This window comes from Mustela erminea, chromosome 13, assembly GCF_009829155.1.
Source record: "Mustela erminea isolate mMusErm1 chromosome 13, mMusErm1.Pri, whole genome shotgun sequence".
Lineage (NCBI taxonomy): Eukaryota > Metazoa > Chordata > Mammalia > Carnivora > Mustelidae > Mustela > Mustela erminea.
The window spans coordinates 65,470,048-65,490,693 of record NC_045626.1 but is presented as its reverse complement, the minus strand read 5'-3'; the positions used below and the strand labels follow the sequence as shown (position 1 = coordinate 65,490,693).

Genomic DNA, 20,646 nt, shown 5'->3' with positions numbered 1-20,646 from the left:
AGAAGGGCAAGATAAGAATCCAGCAAAAGGGGGAGCCTGGGTGGCTCAGTGGGTTAAAGCCTCTGCCTTCGGCTCAGGTCATGATCCCAGGGTCCTGGGATCGAGCCCCGCATGGGGCTCTCTGCTCTGTGGGGAGCCTGCTAACTCCTCTCTCTCTCTCTGCCTGCCTCTCTGCCTACTTGTGATCTCTGTCTATAAAATAAATAAATAAAATCTTTAAAAAAAAAAAGAATCCAGCAAAAGATCATGAGAGGTATTAAAGAGAGAAAACAGGATGTACAAATACTGAACATTGTATTATAAGACCTACTGAGTTAAAGGTACAGAAGGTATGAATGGAGCAATCTAGGAGGAAGCAACACTGTAGAATAGAGACACAGAAATGACTTTCAGCAGGGAGTCTCAAATGTGGATTTTGTTTCTCTTTCTTCTACCTATTCAGGTTGTTTTGCAGCTGTGGTTTACTGATAACTTACATGCTGTTATTATGGTCCTGGAATCGATCATATTAATGGGTTTTGGTAAGTTAATCTTGGAAAACTGGGCCCCATAAGCAGAATCTTTGAATCTGATTGTCACCTGGGGCCACTTCAGCACCTTCATCTCACAGACAAGGAGACTGAAGCCCTCAGAACCCAAGAGCATTGTCTCAGATCACCCAAGAAGTTGGGGGTGGGAAGTGGGCAGGAACTTCTGCTCACTTCAGAAGACCAAAGAGTCAAAGAGTCAAGAAACAGGAGTGGCAATGATAAACTCTAGTGTTTTGGGACAGTGTCAAGTGGCCCAACACACTCACCCCCACCTCTATGCCTCTGTCCATGCTCTTTCCCTCTAGGTGGAACACCCTCACTATTTCATCCATGTGGTTAAATCCACCCATCAATGTCAACAGAAGATCCACCCCACCTCCCCCGAGAAGCTGTGATTCTATGATTATTCCATCCACATGTCTTTTTTCCTGTGGACTCACATCACTACCACATACCACTTAATATTCTGTGATACATATCCTGATTCTTCATTGATTGTGTCACATAACAAATCATACCTCCCAGCTCTCAAACTTCTTAAGAACAAAAACCACTGTGTCCTGCACATAATGTGCAGTCTGAGACACATGATAGGTGCTTATTAAGTAGTAAGAATGAAAATGATGGCTAATATGAATCAAGTATCAGGTACTGCTAGGTATTGCCTTATTTAATCACCACAGCCACCATGACACATTACTGCTGTTGTTATCCCCATTTTACAGATGAGGAAAAGGAGTTACTCAGTTAAGTAACTTGCTCATGAGAACACCAAGAGCAGAACTCATAGCTGATCTCTAAGCACCAAAGTTCAACAGGTGATCTAATACAATATAGTATCTATAATGGCAGGTACACTTACCTTAATATGAAAGTTTCCTTCCACTACGGTGAGATAATGACCTTAGTGAGGTTGGTGTTACACACTGCTCCGTGGGTCAGAGATTGATCTTACATAAATCTAGAAGGGAAAACTCTTGGCTTGGGTGTTGAAAAATTATTGAAATGATATGTGAATATGGTTGAAGGACTATGACTCCATAGAGCATATTGTTGAGCCCCACTGAATCAGAAATGATAGAATCAGAGTCACATAATCCTCAGTCTTACCATTTAGTAAGCATTTGTGTGCCATCAAGGATACTAAGTGCCTTATTGCTGGAACACAAAATACATGTCAGGCATGAGCCAAGGAATTTTTTAATGATCTGAGAAGCAGCAACTAATTTGAGTGACAAAACTGTCTAAACTATAAAACACACTAAGTCATTGTATTTAATTGCATACGAGTATTAAATATCAACATTTTTTAAAACAGCCAAGTTCACCCCAATAGTTGAAAATGACATCCAGTTAAACTTTAAGAGCAGGTGGAATATTTCATTTAATGTTAGCAATTATATCTCTAAATAACTATATGTTCTTCACTGTTACAGACTGAATATTTGTCTCCCCCCAACAAAAATTCATATGTTGAAATCCTAACTCCCAATTGTGATGGGAGGTGGTACCTTTGGGAAGTGATTCGGTCTTGAGGGCAGAGCACTCATGAATGGCTTTATTATTCTTATAAAAGAGACCCTAGAGAACCCCCTCACTTTTCTACCATTTGAGGACACATTAAGAAGATAGCCATCTGTGAGCCAAGAAGGTGATTCTCACTAGACACCCAATCAGCCAGCACTTGATCTCAGACTTCCTAGCCTCTGGAGTGGTGGGAAGCAAATATATAGTTTATAAATCACTCAATCTATGGTATTTTGTTATAGCAGCCCAAACAGACTGACATTTTCTGAAAAATGTAATGGGATTTTTAAAATTGGGGCATTCATATTAGTTCTTCTGGTAAGTAAACTATTTTAAAGTATTGGAATAATTGTTTTCTTTTAAAAATACACAAGAATTTATACATCCAAATGAGTGTTGTTCAAACTAGTCACCATGAGACCCCATGTATATATAATTATAATTTTTTATTTTTTATTATGTTCAGTTAACCACTGTTTAGTACATCATCAGTTTTTCGATGTAGTGTTTAATGATTCATTAGTTATGTATAACACCCAATGCTCATCCCAGCATGTGCCCTCCTTAATACCTATCACCCTGTTACCTCCTCCTCCACTCCCCTCCCCTCTGAAACCCTCAGTTTGTTTCCTGGGGTCCATAGGCTCTCATGGTTCATCTCCCTCTCCGATTTCTCTGCCTTCAAATTTCCCTCCTTATGGTCCTCCAAACTATTGCTTATGTTCCACATATGAATGAAACCATATGATAATTGTCTTTCTCTGCTTGACTTACTTCATTTAGCATAATCCTCTCCAGTTTGATCCATGTCAGTACAAATGGTGGGTATTCATCTTTTCTGATGGCTGAATAATATTCCGTTGTATATATGTACCACATCTTCTTTATCCATTGATCTGTTGAAGGGCATCTTGGCTCCTTCCACAGTTTAGTTATTGTGAACATTGCTGCTATGAACATTGGAGTACATGTGCCCATTCTTTTCACTACATCTGTATCTTTGGGATAAATACCTAGTAGCGCAATTGCTAGGTCATAGGGTACCTCTATTCTTCAGATCTTGAGGAACCTCCATACTGTTTTCCAGAGTGGTTGTACCAGCTTGCATTCCCACCAACAGCATAAGAGAGTTCCCCTTTTCCCACATCCTCGCCAACATTTGTTGTTTCCTGTTTTGTTAATTTTTGCCATTCTAACTGGTGTGAGGTTGTAGCTCATTGTGGTTTTGATTTGAATTTCTCTGATGGCTAGTGATGCTGAGCATTTTTTCGTGTGTCTGTTACCCATCTGTATGTTTTCTTTAGAAAAGTGTCTGTTCATGTTTTCTGCTCATTTTCTGACTGGATCTTTTTGTGGGGGGGTGGGGGAGTAATAGCTATCCAGATTTTTTTTTAATTTAATTTAATTGTGTGTGTGTTTGAGAGTTGCATTTGAGAAGTTCTTTTTTTTTTTAAAGATTTTATTTATTTATTTGACAGGCAGAGATCAGAAGTAGGCAGTGAGGCAGGCAGAGATATGAGGGGGGAGCAGGCTCCCCACGGAGCAGAGAGCCCAATGTGGGGCTCGATCCCAGGACTCTGGGATCATGACCTGAGCCGAAGGCAGAGGCTATAAACCCACTGGGCCACCCAGGTGCCCCACATTTGAGAAGTTCTTTATAGATCTTAGATATCGGCCCTTCATCTATAATGTCATTTGCAAATATCTTCTCCCATTCCATGGGCTTCCCCTTAGTTTTGTTGACTGTTTCCTTTGCTCTGCAGAAACTTTTTATCTTGATGAGGTTCAAGAAGTTCATTTTTGCTTTTCTTTTACTTGTCTTTGGAGGCGTGTCTTGAAGGAAGTTACTGTGACTGATGTCTAAGAGGTTACTGCCTATGTTCTCCTCTAGGACTTTGATGGATTCCTGTCTCACATTGAGGTCTTGCATCCATTTGGAGTTTATCTTTGTGTATAATGTAAAGGAATGGTCTCGTTTCATTATTCTATATGTAGCTGCCCAATTTTCCCAGTACCACTTATTGAAGAGATTGTCTTTTCTCCATTGGATATTATTTTCCTGATTTATCAAAGATTAGTTGACCATAGAGTTGAGGGTCCATTTCTGGAATCTCTATTCTGTTCCATTGATCTATGTGTCTGTTTTTATGCCAATACCATGCTGTCTTGGTGATGACAGCATTGTAATATAGCTTCAAATCAGGCAACATGATGCCCCCAGCTTTGTTTTTCTTTTTCATCATTCCTGTGGTGATCTGGGGTCTGTTCTGTTTCTGTACAAATTTTAGGATTGTTTGTTCTAGCTCTTTGAAAAATGCCAATGGTATTTTAATAGTGATGGCATTGAAAGTGTACATTGCTCAGGGCAGGATAAACATTTTAACAAACTCACACAGTAAACAAATAAAAATGTACATGGTGAGAGGGTTGGGAGTCAAGATGGCAGAGAAGTAGCAGGCTGAGACTACTTCATCTAGCAGGAGATCAGCTAGATAGGTTATCTAAAGAGTGCAAGCACCTGCAAATTCAATGGGAGATCGAAGAGAAGAAGAACAGCAATTCTAGAAACAGAAAAACAACCACTTTCTGAAAGGTAGGACTGGCGGAGAAGTGAATCCAAAGCGACGGGAAGATAGACCGTGGGGGGAGGGGCCAGCTCCTGGCAAGCAGCAGAGCAACGAAGCACAAAATTGGGGCTTTTAAAAGTCGGCTCCGCTGAGGGACATCACTCCAGAGGCTAAACCGGGGTGAAGCCCACACGGGGTCATCAGGGGTGTCTGAGTGTCGCAGAGCTTGCAGGTTTTAGAACGGGGAAGCCAGCTACAGAGACAGAGCCAAGGAGTGAGCTCACAGCTCGGGGTTACCTTGAACCGGTTGCAGGCTCAGTGAGCTCGGAGCGTGGCCGGAGGCCAGGGAGACAGAAGTAAATGGGCGCTGTTCTCTGAGGGTGCACTGAGGAGTGGGGCCCCAGGCTCTCGGCTCCTCCAGGCTGGAGACCAGGAGGCCGCCATTTTCATTCCCGTTCTCCAGAACTCTACGGAAAGCACTCAGGGAACAAAAGCTCCCGAAAGGGAACCCTAGTGGATTACTCAGCCCAGCCCATGGTAAAGGGCTGTGCAATTCTGCCTGGGGCAAAGACACTTGCGAATCACTACAACAGGCCCCTCCCCCAGAAGATCAACAAGAAATCCAGCCAGGACCAAGTTCACCTACCAAGGAGTGCAGGTTCAATACCAAGGAGAGCAGCGGAATTCCAGAGGAAAAAGCAAAGCACGGAACTCATGGCTTTCTCCCCATGATTCTTTAGTCTTGCAGTTAATTTAATTTTTTCTTCTTTTTCAATATTTTTTCTCTTCTTCTGCTAAATTTTTTTAACTTTTACCCTTTTCTTTTTTAACTTTTTTTAACTAGTTTATCTAATATATATATATATATATATATTCTTTTTTATATTTTTTCTTTATTCGTATTCTTTTTTTAATTGTTTCCTTTCTTTTTTTTTTTTTTCTTTCTGAACCTCTTTTTATCCCCTTTCTCCCCCCTCACGATTTGGGATCTCTTCCGATTTGGTTAAAGCATATTTTCCTGGGGTCGTTGCCACCCTTTTAGTATTTTACTTGGTCCTTCATATACTCTTATCTGGACAAAATGACAAGGCGGAAAATTTCACCACAAAAAAAAAAAGAACAAGAGGCAGTACCGAAGGCTAGGGACCCAATCAATACAGACATTGGCAATATGTCAGATCTAGAGTTCAGAATGATGGTCTCAAGGTTCTAGCCGAGCTTGAAAAAGGCATGGACGATATTAGGGAAACCCTCTTGGAAGACATAAAAGCCCTTTCTGGAGAAATAAAAGAACTAAAATCTAACCAAGTTGAAATCAAAAAAGCTATTAATGAGGTGCAATCAAAAATGGAGGCTCTCACTGTTAGGATAAATGAGGCAGAAGAAAGAATTAGCAATAAAGAAGACCAAATGACAGAGAATAAAGAAGCTGAGCAAAAGAGGGACAAACAACTACTGGACCACGAGGGGAGAATTCGAGAGATAAGTGACACCATAAGACGAAACGACATTAGAATAATTGGGATCCCAGAAGAAGAAGAAAGAGAGAGGGGAGCAGAAGGTATATTGGAGAGAATTATTGGAGAGAATTTCCCCTTATGGCAAAGGGAACAAGCATCAAAATCCAGGAGGTGCAGAGAACCCCCCTCAAAATCAATAAGAATAGGTCCACACCCGTCACCTAATAGTAAAATTTACAAGTCTTAGTGACAAAGAGAAAATCCTGAAAGCAGCCCGGGAAAAGAAGTCCGTAACATGCAATGGTAAAAATATTAGATTGGCAGCAGACTTATCCACAGAGACCTGGCAGGCCAGAAAGAGCTGGCATGATATTTTCAGAGCACTAAATGAGAAAAACATGCAGCCAAGAATACTATATCCAGCTAGGCTATCATTGAAAATAGAAGGAGAGATTAAAAGCTTCCAGGACAAACAAAAACTGAAAGAATTTGCAAACATCAAGCCAGCTCTACAGGAAATATTGAAAGGGGTTCTCTAAGCAAAGAGAGAGCCTAAAAGTAGTAGATCAGAAAGGAACAGAGACAATATACAGTAACAGTCACCTTACAGACAATACAATGACACTAAATTCATATCTCTCAATAGTTACCCTGAATGTTAATGGGCTAAATGCTCCAATCAAAAGACACAGGGTATCAGAATGGATAAAAAAAAAACCCATCTATATGTTGCCTACAAGAAACTCATTTTAAACCCGAAGACAACTCCAGATTTAAAGTGAAAGGGTGGAAAAGAATTTACCATGCTAATGGACATCAGAAGAAAGCAGGAGTGGCAATCCTTATATCAGATCAATTAGATTTTAAGCCAAAGACTATAATAAGAGATGAGGAAGGACACTATATCATACTCAAAGGGTCTGTCCAACAAGAAGATCTAACAATTTTAAATATATCTGCCCCCAACATGGGAGCAGCCAACTATATAAACCAATTAATAACAAAATCAAAGAAACACATTAACAATAATACAATAATAGTAGGGGACTTTAACACTCCCCTCACTGAAATGGACAGATCACCTAAGCAAAAGATCAACAAGGAAATAAAGGCCTTAAATGACACACTGGACCAGATGGACATCACAGATATATTCAGAACATTTCATCCCAAAGCAACAGAATACACATTCTTCTCTAGTGCACATGGAACATTCTCCAGAATAGATCACATCCTCAGTCCTAAATCAGGCCTCAACTGGTATCAAAAGATAGGGATCATTCCCATATTTTCAGACCACAATGCTCTGAAGCTAGAACTCAATCACAAGAGGAAATTTGGAAAGAACCCAAATACATGGAGACTAAACAGCATCCTTCTAAAGAATGAATGGGTCAACCAGGAAATTAAAGAAGAATTGAAAAAATTCATGGAAACAAATGATAATGAAAACACAATGGTTCAAAATCTGTAGGATACAACAAAGGCAGTCCTGAGAGGAAAATATATAGTGGTTCAAGCCTTTCTCAAGAAACAAAAAAGGTCTCAGGTACAAAACCTAACCCTCCACCTAAAGGAGCTGGAGAAAGAACAAGAAAGAAACCCTAAACCCAGCAGGAGAAGAGAAATCATAAAGATCAGAGCAGAAATCAATGAAATAGAAACAAAAAAAAAATAGAACAAGTCAACGAAACTAGGAGCTGGTTCTTTGAAAGAATTAATAAGATTGATAAACCCCTGGCCAGACTTATCAAAAAGAAAAGAGAAAAGACCTAAATAAATAAAATCATGAATGAAAGAGGAGAGATCACAACTAACACCAAAGAAATACAGACAATTATAAGAACATTCTATGAGCAACTCTACGCCAACAAATTTGACAATCTGGAAGAAATGGATGCATTCCTAGAGACATGTAAACTACCACAACTGAACCAGAAAGAAATAGAAAGCCTGAACAGACCCATAATGAGTAAGGAGATTGAAACAGTCATCAAAAATCTCCAAACAAACAAAAGCCCAGGGCCAGACAGCTTCCTGGGGGAATTCTACCAAACATTTAAAGAAGAACTAATTCCTATTCTCCTGAAACTGTTCCAAAAAATAGAAATGGAAGGAAAACTTCTAAATTCATTTTATGAGGCCAGCATCACCTTGATCCCCAAACCAGACAAGGATCCCATCAAAAAAAGAGATCTACAGACCAATATCCTTGATGAACACAGATGCGAAAATTCTCACTAAAATACTAGCCAATAGGATTCAACAGTACATTAAAAGGATTATTCACCACGACCAAGTGGGATTTATTCCAGGGCCGCAAGGTTGGTTCAACATCTGCAAATCAGTCAATGTGATACAACACATCAATAAAAGAAAGAACAAGAACCATATGATACTCTCAATAGATGCTGAAAAAGCACTTGATAAAGTACAGCATCTCTTCCTGATCAAAACTCTTCAAAGTACAGTGATAGAGGGCACATACCTCAATATCATCAAAGCCATCTATGAAAAACCCACCGCAAATATCATTCTCAATGGAGAAAAACTGAAAGCTTTTCCACTAAGGTCAGGAACACGGCAGGGATGTCCATTATCACCACTGCTATTCAACATAGTACTAGAAGTCCTAGCCTCAGCAATCAGACAACAAAAGGAAATTAAAGGCATCCAAATTGGCAAAGAAGAAGTCAAACTATCACTCTTTGCAGATGACATGATACTATATATGGAAAACCCGAAAGACTCCACTCCAAAACTGCTAGAACTTGTACAGGAATTCAATAAAGTATTAGGATATAAAATCAATGCACAGAAATCAGTTGCATTTCTCTACACCAACAACAAGACAGAAGAAAGAGAAATTAAGGAGTTAATCTCATTTACAATTGCACCCAAAACTATAAGATACCTAGGAATAAACCTAACCAAAGAGGCTAAGAATCTATACTCAGAAAACTATAAAGTACTCATGAAAGAAATTAAGGAAGACACAAAGAAATGGAAAAATGTTCCATGCTCCTGGATTGGAAGAATAAATATTGTGAAAATGTCTATGCTACCTAAAGCAATCTACACATTTAATGCAATTCCTATCAAAGTACCATCCATTTTCTTCAAAGAAATGGAACAAATAATCCTGAAATTCATATGGAACCAGAAAAGACCTCAAATAGCCAAAGGGATATTGAAAAAGAAAGCCAACGTTGGTGGCATCACAATTCCGTACTTCAAGCTCTATTACAAAGCTGTCATCATCAAGACAGCATGGTACTGGCACAAAAACAGACACATAGATCAATGGAACAGAATAGAGAGCCCAGAAATAGACCCTCAACTCTATGGTCAACTAATCTTCGACAAAGCAGGAAAGAATGTCCAATGGGAAAAGGACAGCTTCTTCAATAAATGGTGTTGGGAAAATTGGACAGCCACATGCAGAAAAATGAAATTGGACCATTTCCTTATACCACACACAAAAATAGACTCAAAATGGATGAAGGACTTCAATGTGAGAAAGGAATCCATCAAAATCCTTGAGAACACAGGCAGCAACCTCTTCGACCTCTGCCGCAACAACATCTTCCTAGGAACATCGCCAAAAGCAAGGGAAGCAAGGGCAAAATGAACTATTGGGATTTTATCAAGATCAAAAGCTTTTGCACAACAAAGGAAACAGTTAACAAAACCAAAAGACAACTGACAGAATGGGAGAAGATATTTGCAAACGACATATCAGATAAAGGGCTAGTGTCCCAAATTTATAAAGAACTTAGCAAACTCAACACCCAAAGAACAAATAATCCAATCAAGAAATGGGCAGAAGACATGAACAGACATTTCTGCAAAGAAGACATCCAGATGGCCAACAGACACATGAAAAAGTGCTCCATATCACTTGGCATCAGGGAAATACAAATCAAAACCACAATGAGATATCACCTCAAACCAGTCAGAATGGCTAAAATTAATAAGTCAGGAAATGACAGATGCTGGCTAGGATGCGGAGAAAGGGGAACCCTCCTACACTGTTGGTGGGAATGCAAGCTGGTGTAACCACTCTGGAAAACAGCATGGAGGTTCCTCAAAATGTTGAAAATAGAACTACCCTATGACCCAACAATTGCACTACTGGGTATTTACCCTAAAGATACAAACATAGTGATCCAAAGGGGCACGTGCACCCAAATGTTTATAGCAGCAATGTCCACAATAGCCAAACTATGGAAAGAACCTAGATGTCCATCAACAGATGAGTGGATAAAGAAGATGTGGTATATATACACAAGGGAATACTATGCAGCCATCTAAAGAAATGAAATCTTGCCATTTGCGACAACATGGATGGAACTAGAGCGTATCATGCTTAGCGAAATAAGTCAAGCAGAGAAAGACAACTATCATATGATCTCCCTGATATGAGGAAGTGGTGATGCAACATGGGGGCTTAAGTGGGTAGGAGAAGAATGAATGAAAGAAGATGGGATTGGAAAGGAGACAAATCATAAGTGACTCTTTATCTTACAAAACAAACTGAGGGTTGCTAGGGGCAGAGGGTTGGGAGAAGAGGGGTGGGATTATGGACATTGGGGAGGGTATGTGCTATGGTGAGTGTTGTGAAGTGTGTAAACCTGGCAATTCACAGACCTGTACCCCTGGGGATAAAAATATATTATATGTTTATAAAATAATAATAATAATAATAATCAAATACTAAATGGCGAAGGGGATGTGAACCATGAGAGACTATGGACTCTGAAAAACAATCTGAGGGTTTTGAAGGGGCGGGGGTGGGCGGTTGGGGGAACCAGGTGGTGGGTATTAGGGAGGGCATGGATTGCATGGAGCACTGGGTGTGGTGCAAAAACAATGAATACTGTTACGCTGAAAAGAAATAAAAAATTTTTTAAAAAATATACATGGTGAAATACTCATTGCCCTCAGTTCTTCAGTTCACCTCCCCAGAGGCAACCAGTGTTATATTTTTGTGCATATCCTTCCAGAGATATTCTTCATATATACAATCATTTTTTAATCTATGAGATGGATAGATAGAATCAAAAAAATTTTTGCAGACTGTTTTCCACCACTGGTATTATATCTAGGGCAAATTTCTATGTCTGTGAATAGAGATCTACTACACCTTTTTGGTTTTGTATTTTTAATAAACTTTATTGAGAAGTACACAAGACAAAATATGTAGCTAGATGAAATATCGCAAATTGAACACACTCTGGTAACCAGCATCAAGAGGTTATCTTTTTGTTTCCTTGCTTTCCAAACAGCTTTTGTTTCTTTTCCTTGTCTTATTATATTGGTCAGGGCCATTAGGGCAATGTTGAGTAGAAGACAGAGTAGGAGAAGAAACAGGCATCCTTGTCTTACTTCCAACTTAGAGGGAAAGCTTTGGATATTTTACCATTAAATAAATTATTTGCCATCAGTGTTTTATAGATACTCTTTGCAAGACTAACAAATTCTCTTCTATTCCTAGTTTGCTACAATTGTTTATCATGAACAGGTTTTGAATTGTAGCAAGTGTTTTTTCCATTTCTACGGAAAAGATTATATTATTTTTCTCCTTTATTCTGTTAACACAGTGAATTGTTTTGAATGTTAACTCAATCTTGCATTCACGGAATAATCCCAGCTTACTGAGGGATATCCCAAATTCCTCTCCAAAGTGTCTGTATTAACTTGTATTCTCAGCAATATATGTCAGAATATGTGTTCCCTAACTTTTCAGCCAATAATTGATGTTTCAAGACTTTTTAAAAATCTGCCAAATCAGTGAAGAAGAAAAAGTATATCAATTCTTGTTTTACTTGGAAGTTCCCAGATACTGATGAGGTTGAACATCATTTCATATACTTAGTGACCATTTGTAGTTCCTCTTTTGTGAATTACCAATTCATATTCAATACCATATTTTTTCTGAATAATTTCCCTTGGCTGTCACTGTATAGTTCTTTATACATGACACAAATTTCTTTTTTTAGCCTGACAAAATTTTAACTTGATTTCAGTCATATAAATTTTAAATTTTGAGATCAAATTTATCAACCTTCCTTTTCTTTTTTGTGTCTTGTCTATGAATATACTCCTTAACTCAAGATCATAAAGATATTCTGTTTTTATCTAATAACTTCATACTTTTTTATTTCACCTTTTTTTAATACACATGGAATTCATTTGTAGATGTGCCATGAAGTGTCTTATTGATTTTACAGTCAGTCACTATTCTTTTATTGACTAGTTTTAACTCCAAATGATTCTGAGCACATTTTAAAACTCAAGTCTGTATCAAAGGAACATGGCTTAATATGCCAAAATAAAAGGGTTGGGGTTTTTTGTTGTTGTTGGGTAAGTGGAATTAAGGGTGTTTTTGTGCCTTTTAAAAAATATTTTTCTTTAGGGGCACAGAGAGTTCTCAGTTGGTTGAGCAGTCAACTCTTGATTTCAGCTCAGGTCATGATCTCAGGGTCATGATATCTAGCCCTGTGGCAGGCTCCAGCACTCAGCAGGGAGTCTGCTTGAGGATTCTCTCTTCCCCTCTGACTCCCCACCCCACTTTCTCTAAAACAAGTAAATCTTTTTTAAAAAAAAATTATTTACTGTTAAGATTGTATAACACTTAGAAATTTTCAAGTTTGACATTTGATAAATATTTTGTTGGCATTGCAGGAAAGTTAATATTAGTTTTGGTCAAGATTCTTAAGAGAGCTTGTGATAGAACTTTAGTTCAAAACTGAATATAGATCAAAAGCTTCTGGACAGCAAAGGAAACAATCAACAAAACAAAGAGACAACCCACAGAATGGGAGAAGATATTTACAAATGACAGTACAGACAAAAGGTTGATATCCAGGATCTATAAAGAACTCAAACTCAACACACACAAAACAGATATCATATCCAAAAAAATGGGCAGAAGATATGAACAGACACTTCTCCAATGAAGACATACAAATGGCTATCAGACACATGAAAAAATGTTCATCATCACTAGCCATCAGAGAGATTAAAATTAAAACCACATTGAGATACCACCTGACACCAGTTAGAATGGCCAAAATTAGCAAGACAGTAAACAACATGTGTTGGAGAGGATGCAGAGAAAGGGGAACCCTCTTACACTGTTGGTGGTAATGCAAGTTGGTGCAGCCACTTTGGAAAACAGTGTGGAGATTCCTCAAGAAATTAAAAATAGAGCTTCCCTATGACCCTGCAATTGCACTCCTGGGTATTTACTCCAAAGATACAGATGTAGTGAAAAGAAGGGCCATCTGTACCCCAATGTTTATAGCAGCAATGGCCACGGTCGCCAAACTGTGGAAAAAAACAAGATGCCCTTCAACGGATGAATGGATAAGGAAGATGTGGTCCATATACACTATGGAGTATTATGCCTCCATCAGAAAAGATGAATACCCAACTTTTGTAGCAACATGGACAGGACTGGAAGAGATTATGCTGAGTGAAATAAGTCAAGTAGAGAGAGTCAATTATCATATGGTTTCACTTATTTGTGGAGCATAATAAGGGGAGATGGAGAGAAGGGAGTTGAGGGAAATTGGAAGGGGAGGTGAACCATGAGATTATGGACTCGGAAAAACAACTTGAGGGTTTTGAAGGGGCAGGGGTGGGAGGTTGGGGGAACCAGGTGGTGGGTATTATGGAGGGCACAGATTGCTGTTACGCTGAAAAGAAAAAAATTTTTTTAAAACTGAATATAAGCAAATAAGTATAAGCAAATAAGTACCTTCTTAACTCAAGTAAGTACAAATTCCAGGAGCACCCAACCTTTAGTGATGGCTAGATCCAGGGTTCTGAATGAACCAGGTAGACAAGAGAGCTTCAAACTGTTAAACTGGCTTAGAACTGCAAAGAACGGAAGCAGGAACTTTTGGTTCCTTAAGCTGAAGACTCCTGGGACAGATTCCAGTTAGCCCAGTTTGGGTCTCATATCCATTCCTGACACATCAGTTGTTGTCCATGGGATAGAGAGTATTGGGCAGGCCCCAGGGCATGTGGACAGTTTGATGAGGCCCACCTAAGCCACACAGGATGGAATGCAACTGGGAAGAGGGTTTCTGCTACCAGAAGTAGGAGGTGGGGTGTGGGCATACAACCATGATTATCTACTCTACTTGTTTCTCCTTGGAAGAGGTGTTGTTTTTCTTAGATACATTTAGTCTTGACTATTTTTCAATCCACTGTGCTTTTTATACTAGGTACAGTCCATGAAACTGGGACTCACTTTGCAATCTTGGGTCTTCAAACATGTGTTACTGTATAGTTTCGGGTACTGATAAATTTTATGGTGTTTCAAGCTTTTCGGGAAGTGGGAGGATACCAGAGCTATTGCATAAATACCCAGACAGTAAGCCAGACCTAATCCATAAAGAAAATTGGACTGCCGAGGCAGAATGTTTTAGTCCTCACCTAGATTTTTTCCAAATCTTCCGAGATCCCATCACTGGAGACCTCCCATGGCCTGGAATCATCTTTGGTGTCTCTACTCTCTCCTTATACTACTGGTGCACTGATCAGGTAACTAGGCATGGTACAGTTGAAGTGGCTGCTTTGGAGGCTGTGGTCCTCAGTGCATTCCAGGTTTTCCCAGTCTCTCCAACCACAGGCAACAGTTGGTCTGTCTACACTCAGTGATCAGGGGTCCCTTCCAGTCCTGATTTATTGCCTAAAGAACTTGATAAGAAATTCTGTTTAAAAGGAATTTCAGGGCACCTGGATGGCTCAGTTGGCTGACTACCTTCAGCTCAGGTCATGATCCCAGAGTCCTGGGATTGAGTCCTGCATCAGGTTCCCAGCTCCATGGGGAGTCTGCTTCTCCCTCTGACCTTCTCCTTTCTCATGCGTGCTCTCTCTCTCTCTCTCTCCCTCTCTGTCTCAAATAAATAAATAAATAACCTTTTTTTAAAAATTAGAGGAATTTCACAGCCCCTTCTATAATATATCAACTTTTAAATTTTTTTCTTCTTCACTATCATTATCTTAAAAAAATCTTTTTGGATATGAAATATGTCAGTTCTCCCCAACTGTGCCCATAAATTAATGCAACCAATCAGTTTTTCAGTTTGCTTTTTAAGGACTCAAAACTTATTCTAAAACTTATTTGGCTCACTGTCAATGGTAGATCATTAAATGTATTATGAAATATTCATACGGTGCAAAGGCAATAAACAAATGAAAAGGAAGTACAGATACACACAATAAATTGGATGATCTTCAAGCTTGATGCCAAATAAAAGAAGCTAGATACAGATACCTAGGCATTGCATGAATACATTTTTATAAAGTTTACCACAGGCAGTGCTAACTTATGTCATTTAGGAATACACAGTAAGTGGCAAACAAATAAGAAAGAAAATCATGAAAGTGATCATTTCTGGAGCAAGGGAAGGGGTTGAGATGAAAAGAATAAGTCACATGGCAGGGCACCTGGGTGGCTCAGTGTGTTAAGCCTCTGCCTTCGGCTCAGGTCACGATCCCAGGGTCCTGGGATGGAGCCCCACATCAGGCTCTCTGCTCTGCAGGGAGCCTGCTTCCTCCTCTCTCTCTGCCTGCCTCTCTGCCTACTTGTAATCTCTGTCAGATAAATAAAGAAAAAATCTTTTTAAAAAAAAAAAGAAGAAGTCACATGGCAAGCATTATTTATAAGTACCACAAGGTGGAAACAACCCAGATGTTCACTCATGAATGAGTGAACAGAATGTGCTTCTGTTCATTGGAATATTATTCAGACATAAAAAGAAATTATGTACTGACACATGTTATAACTTAGATGGATCTCAAAAACATTATCCTAAGTGGAAAGAGTGAGATACAAATAATCATCTAATGTATGATTCCTTTTATACAAAATATCCAGAGTAGGCAAATCCACAGACAGAAATCCAATTAGTACTTGCCAGGGGTTGGGAGAGGAAAAATGAAGGGAACAGCTTAATGGACATGGGTGTACTTCCAAGGTGATTAAAAAGTTTTGAAACTAGAGAAAAGTGTGATTGCATAAGCTTGGGAATTCACTGGGGGCTACTGAATTGTTTAAAATGGTTTGTTATATATTACATTAAGTTCACCTCAATTTAAAAAAAAAAAAGGCCACAGAAAGGCTTCTGGGATACCTACAATGTTCCATCTGAATTTGGATGGTTGTTATAGTATATGCTCTTAATGTGCTACAGTGTGCTTTCATGTGTTACATAATGATTTTTTTTTAAAGATTTAAACATTTTATGGAAGAGTAAAATGCTACAAATTGCTAGCCTGACTTTGAAACTGAAGAACAAAGGGGGAGAACTTGCCAAACCAAATTTTAAACATCTACAAAGTAGCAGCAATAAAAACAGTTTGAAACATCCAAGAATAGATACATAGACTAGTGGGAAAAAATAAAGAGGTCAGGCAGATTCTTGTACTTATAGAAATTTAATATGTATCCAACAGGCTTCAGAAATCAATGGGGGAGACACATACCCTTTGATGATGTTAGAAAACCAAGGAACTATTTGGAGTAACAATTCTTCACCCCCACCTAACACTTAGTACAAAGGTGGACTTTGGGTTGGGTTAAAGACTTAAATGTGGAAAGAAAAGCTAGACATTTTTAAGGGAGGATGACGGAATATTTTTGAGACAGAGTGGGGAGAGTACAAATGATATTGATTTGATCACATTACATATAAGTACTTTTTTAAAAAGTACTGTGGAAAAAGTTGACAGATGACAGATTAGAGATTATTAGAAATGTTTATTATGAAAAAGAGACTAATAGCAAAGCCACAAGAAAAAGGAATCCAGTAGAGATGTGGGTAAAAGATCATGATAGGCAATTTATAAATAAGGAAATTCAGGCAAGCATAAAACCAGCATATAACCAGAGTTATGAGGGAAGTGAAACTCAAAACCACAAGGAAACTGGCAAAAATTAGAAAGACTGGTAATTCCAAGTGTTGGAGAGACTGAATGTTTAAGAACCCTTGTGAACTCCTGGTGGAAGTATAGACTGGTGCAATCTATTCTGGAAGGTAATCCAGCAGTATTTGATAAGAGTAATTATACTGTACTCTGAGCTAGCAGTGGTGCTCCTCAGAAGCTACCTAAAATATCTTCATGCAAGTTCATGAGGGATTATATATGAGGCATTGATCACCATGTGATCATTGACTGTGCTGGTTACTCCAACGTGGGTAGATGAAATGGCAGGAGGGGCATTAATACTGTGGAATACTATGCTGTCATAGGAGCTAGACGATACAAAACTGATAGGTCTTTAAAATGTAGTGAGTGGACAGACAAGAAACAAGATGAGATCCAGAGCACTATATGTGGGTATTCTCTATAATGTAGCTCTGGGTTTTTTTCATTTGTATTCCTGTCCATTTATTATGTTTAATGGTGCTTCTTTACCTAGAAGATAAGAAAAATCTTTCTACATTTTACTTTTCAGTTTCTTCTACAACTTTAAAAGTTGCCTCTAACCTTCCACATCTGACAGTGGGTAAACTAGATTTCCTAAACTACCTCCAAAAACAAAGTTTTCTAGTTTTATTGGGTAAAATATAACAAACATCTTTTTATAGTCATAGCAAAGCTCGTAAGAAGGAAGAAAATCCCTGGAGACTGAAAAACCAAGGAGAACTGAACTCAAGAGAGTTGAGCTGACAGATACACTGATGGTGCCCTGACAGTATTTACCAAGCCAGGATTTCCAAGGCTTAGATTTAACTGGCCAGGTGAGAACAGGAGAAAGGCCTTGAGTTCATGAGTAGTGTAGAGTGAAGGCTGTACCATCAGTGAAAAGGTAGACCAGGAAAATAGCTGCCCACCAGCAAAAAGAAACAAAATGCCCCAACCCTAGTCCCAGGAGAAGGAAAGAAGTCTCCCCTAAGGATTCACAAGGGCAGGCTGGCCTTCCTATACGTTTTGGGTTTTCATTAAAATTTTAACTTAATTCCCTGTATTATCAGGAAAAGCCCATGGGAAGAAATGAACATAAACTCATCCAAAATTTGTTGCATACAAATCTGGCAAGAGTAATGGCAGATTTCCCCTGGAAGGATGCACCCTCAACCAAGGTCTTGCAGCATTCCCATAAATAAATGCCTGCACAACATGAGCCCCTAAAACAAAATTAGAAAATACAGAAGAATCAAACCACCTTGAGCAAGAAACAGCAGAATTAGTACCCCAAATTTCAGAAAACTGAGGTATTAGATACCATAACTTTTTTAAAAGTGTGTATAAAGAAATAAAAGGGATGTCTGGATGGCTCAGTCAGTTAAGCATGTGCCTTTGGTTCAGATCATGATCCTAAGGTCCTGGGATCAAGTCCCACATTGGGCTCCTTGCTCAGTGGGAAGCCTCCTTCTCCCTCTCCCTGCCATTCTCTCTTTCTCTACATCTCTGAAAAATAAAATCTTTTTTAAAGTAAAGAAATAAAAATGGAACTGAAAACCTTAACACCTTTGTACCAAAAACAGTCAGATATGAAAACTCAAACTTCTAAAAGTGAAAAATATGCTCATTGAAATGTGAAAATTTTTAACTATTAAAATAGCATATTAAAGGGACGCCTGACTGGCTTGGTGAGAGGAGCACATGAGTCTTGATCTCCATCATGTGTTTGAAACCCACGTTGGGTATGTAGAGACTACTTAAATAAATAAATAAACTTTTTAAAAAATAGCAGATTAAGCACAGCTGAAGGGAAGAAATGGTTATCTGAAAGCAAGAACTGAAGAAACTATTGAAAGCACAAAACTGGAAAGTGTGAAAGAGAAACAAAATGACACGGAAGAGAGAATCAGGATTAAAATATATTTCACTGGAGTTCCAAAACAAAAGGAGAGAGAAGCGATATTTTAAGAGAAAGTGGATGAGAATTTTTACAATTGCTGAAAGAGCAGGAAGCATCAGACTCCAGAATCACAATGAATCAAGCATAGATAATTTACAAATCCACACAAAGAAATGTAATGAAACCATAATGAAAGTCCAGAACATGGAAGACAAGGAGAATTTGAAGGGCACCTGAGGGGAAAGATTACTGATAAAAAGAAGACAGTTATACCAACAACAAACTTCTCAGCTTCAACAATGTAACCCAAAGGTAGAGGTGTAAAATTTTCGAAGTCCTTAAGGAAAATGTCACTTCTAAAATATATGCCCAGCTAAGGTATTATTCATGACCAAGGGCAAAATCAAGACATAACCTTCCCTAAAGAAGGACTGAAAGATGTACATAAAGAAAAAGGAAATACTCATGAGCAAGAAGGAATAGTTAACAAAGATATTAATAGGTACATGAGCAAATGGGCTGAAGAATAAGAATTACAAATACAAGAAGTGAAAAACAGGGCAAAACTGAAATATTGTACCACTATTTGGAGTTAAATCTGTATGTGGACTCTAAATTGTTCAGAAGGGCGGAGATGTTGATTTACTTTGGACTTGAAATTGTATCTATATGAAAATTTTAAGGGTCATTATTAGTAGTCGGGTGCCTAGGTGGCTCAGTCGGTTAAGTGTCCAACTCTTGATTTTACCTCAGGTCATGATCTCAGGGTCATGAGATCTAGCCCCGCATTCAGCTCCAAGCTCAGCACGAGTCTGCTTGAGATTCTCTCTCTCCCTCCCCTTTTTCCCCTCCCCCACCTCAACTAAATAAATAAATCTTTAAAAAAACACGGAAGTTCAATATATACCTTCAAACTTGTAAAGAAAATTTGAAATTAAGAAAAATTGTTAATTAAAAGAGAGGCAAACAAACTGATGGAAGGAAAATTGTTAACTTTGGCCCACTATCATTTTTAAATGATAATCCTTTCCTTGCCCCACTTTGTAATATATGACACTAAACAAAAGTACTTTGGGCTTTCTACATGGAATTTCTGCATTGCCTTTATAATCACCCTTCCCTCAGAACGAGAGTTGAATTTCTGCCCTTGCCCTACTCCTTCACCCTCTCCCTTGAGAGACCCATTCTTACGTGCATGGGACTAAGCAAAGACCAGGAAGTGCAGCCTGGCTGCCCACCCCCACCTGCTCCACAGAAGCCCACATACATTGAGATGTTAGCAACAGGATGCCAGTGAACCTCCCAAGAAGCAGTACCTATTGGTTGAAGAGGACCACTTTGGGGTTCTTCCTGCGGTATTGAAATAATGCATTTGGAAAATAAAGACAACCTAAAGAGGAAAATGACAGTCCTGCTTGTTAATTTCACCATGCTAGCATGAAACACTATTACCATGTCAGTTAATTCCTGTGCACTTTTTTCTCGGTGTAGAGTCACGGTGTATATGCTGCTGCTGTATCCTGTATGCCTCTTAGTTACCATCACACTGTGAGCATTTTTTCCATTATCTAAATGTTCTGCAGAAACATACTTTCAGTACATATATAATACTGCATTGTTGTGATTCACTGGACCATGTCTTTATGCACTTTCTTAAATGCTTCTCCACCTGCCAGCTGTACCATTCTGTTCGGCCTGAGTGCACACTGCTTCTTATGGCAGGAGCACCATGAAAT

The 20,646-nt window shown here is 38.8% G+C and overlaps 1 pseudogene; it reads left to right on the top strand.

Moving 5' to 3' along the window:
* The window catches only part of LOC116571509, a 67,013-nt pseudogene that overhangs the window by 23,451 nt on the left and 22,916 nt on the right, over positions 1 to 20,646 (top strand).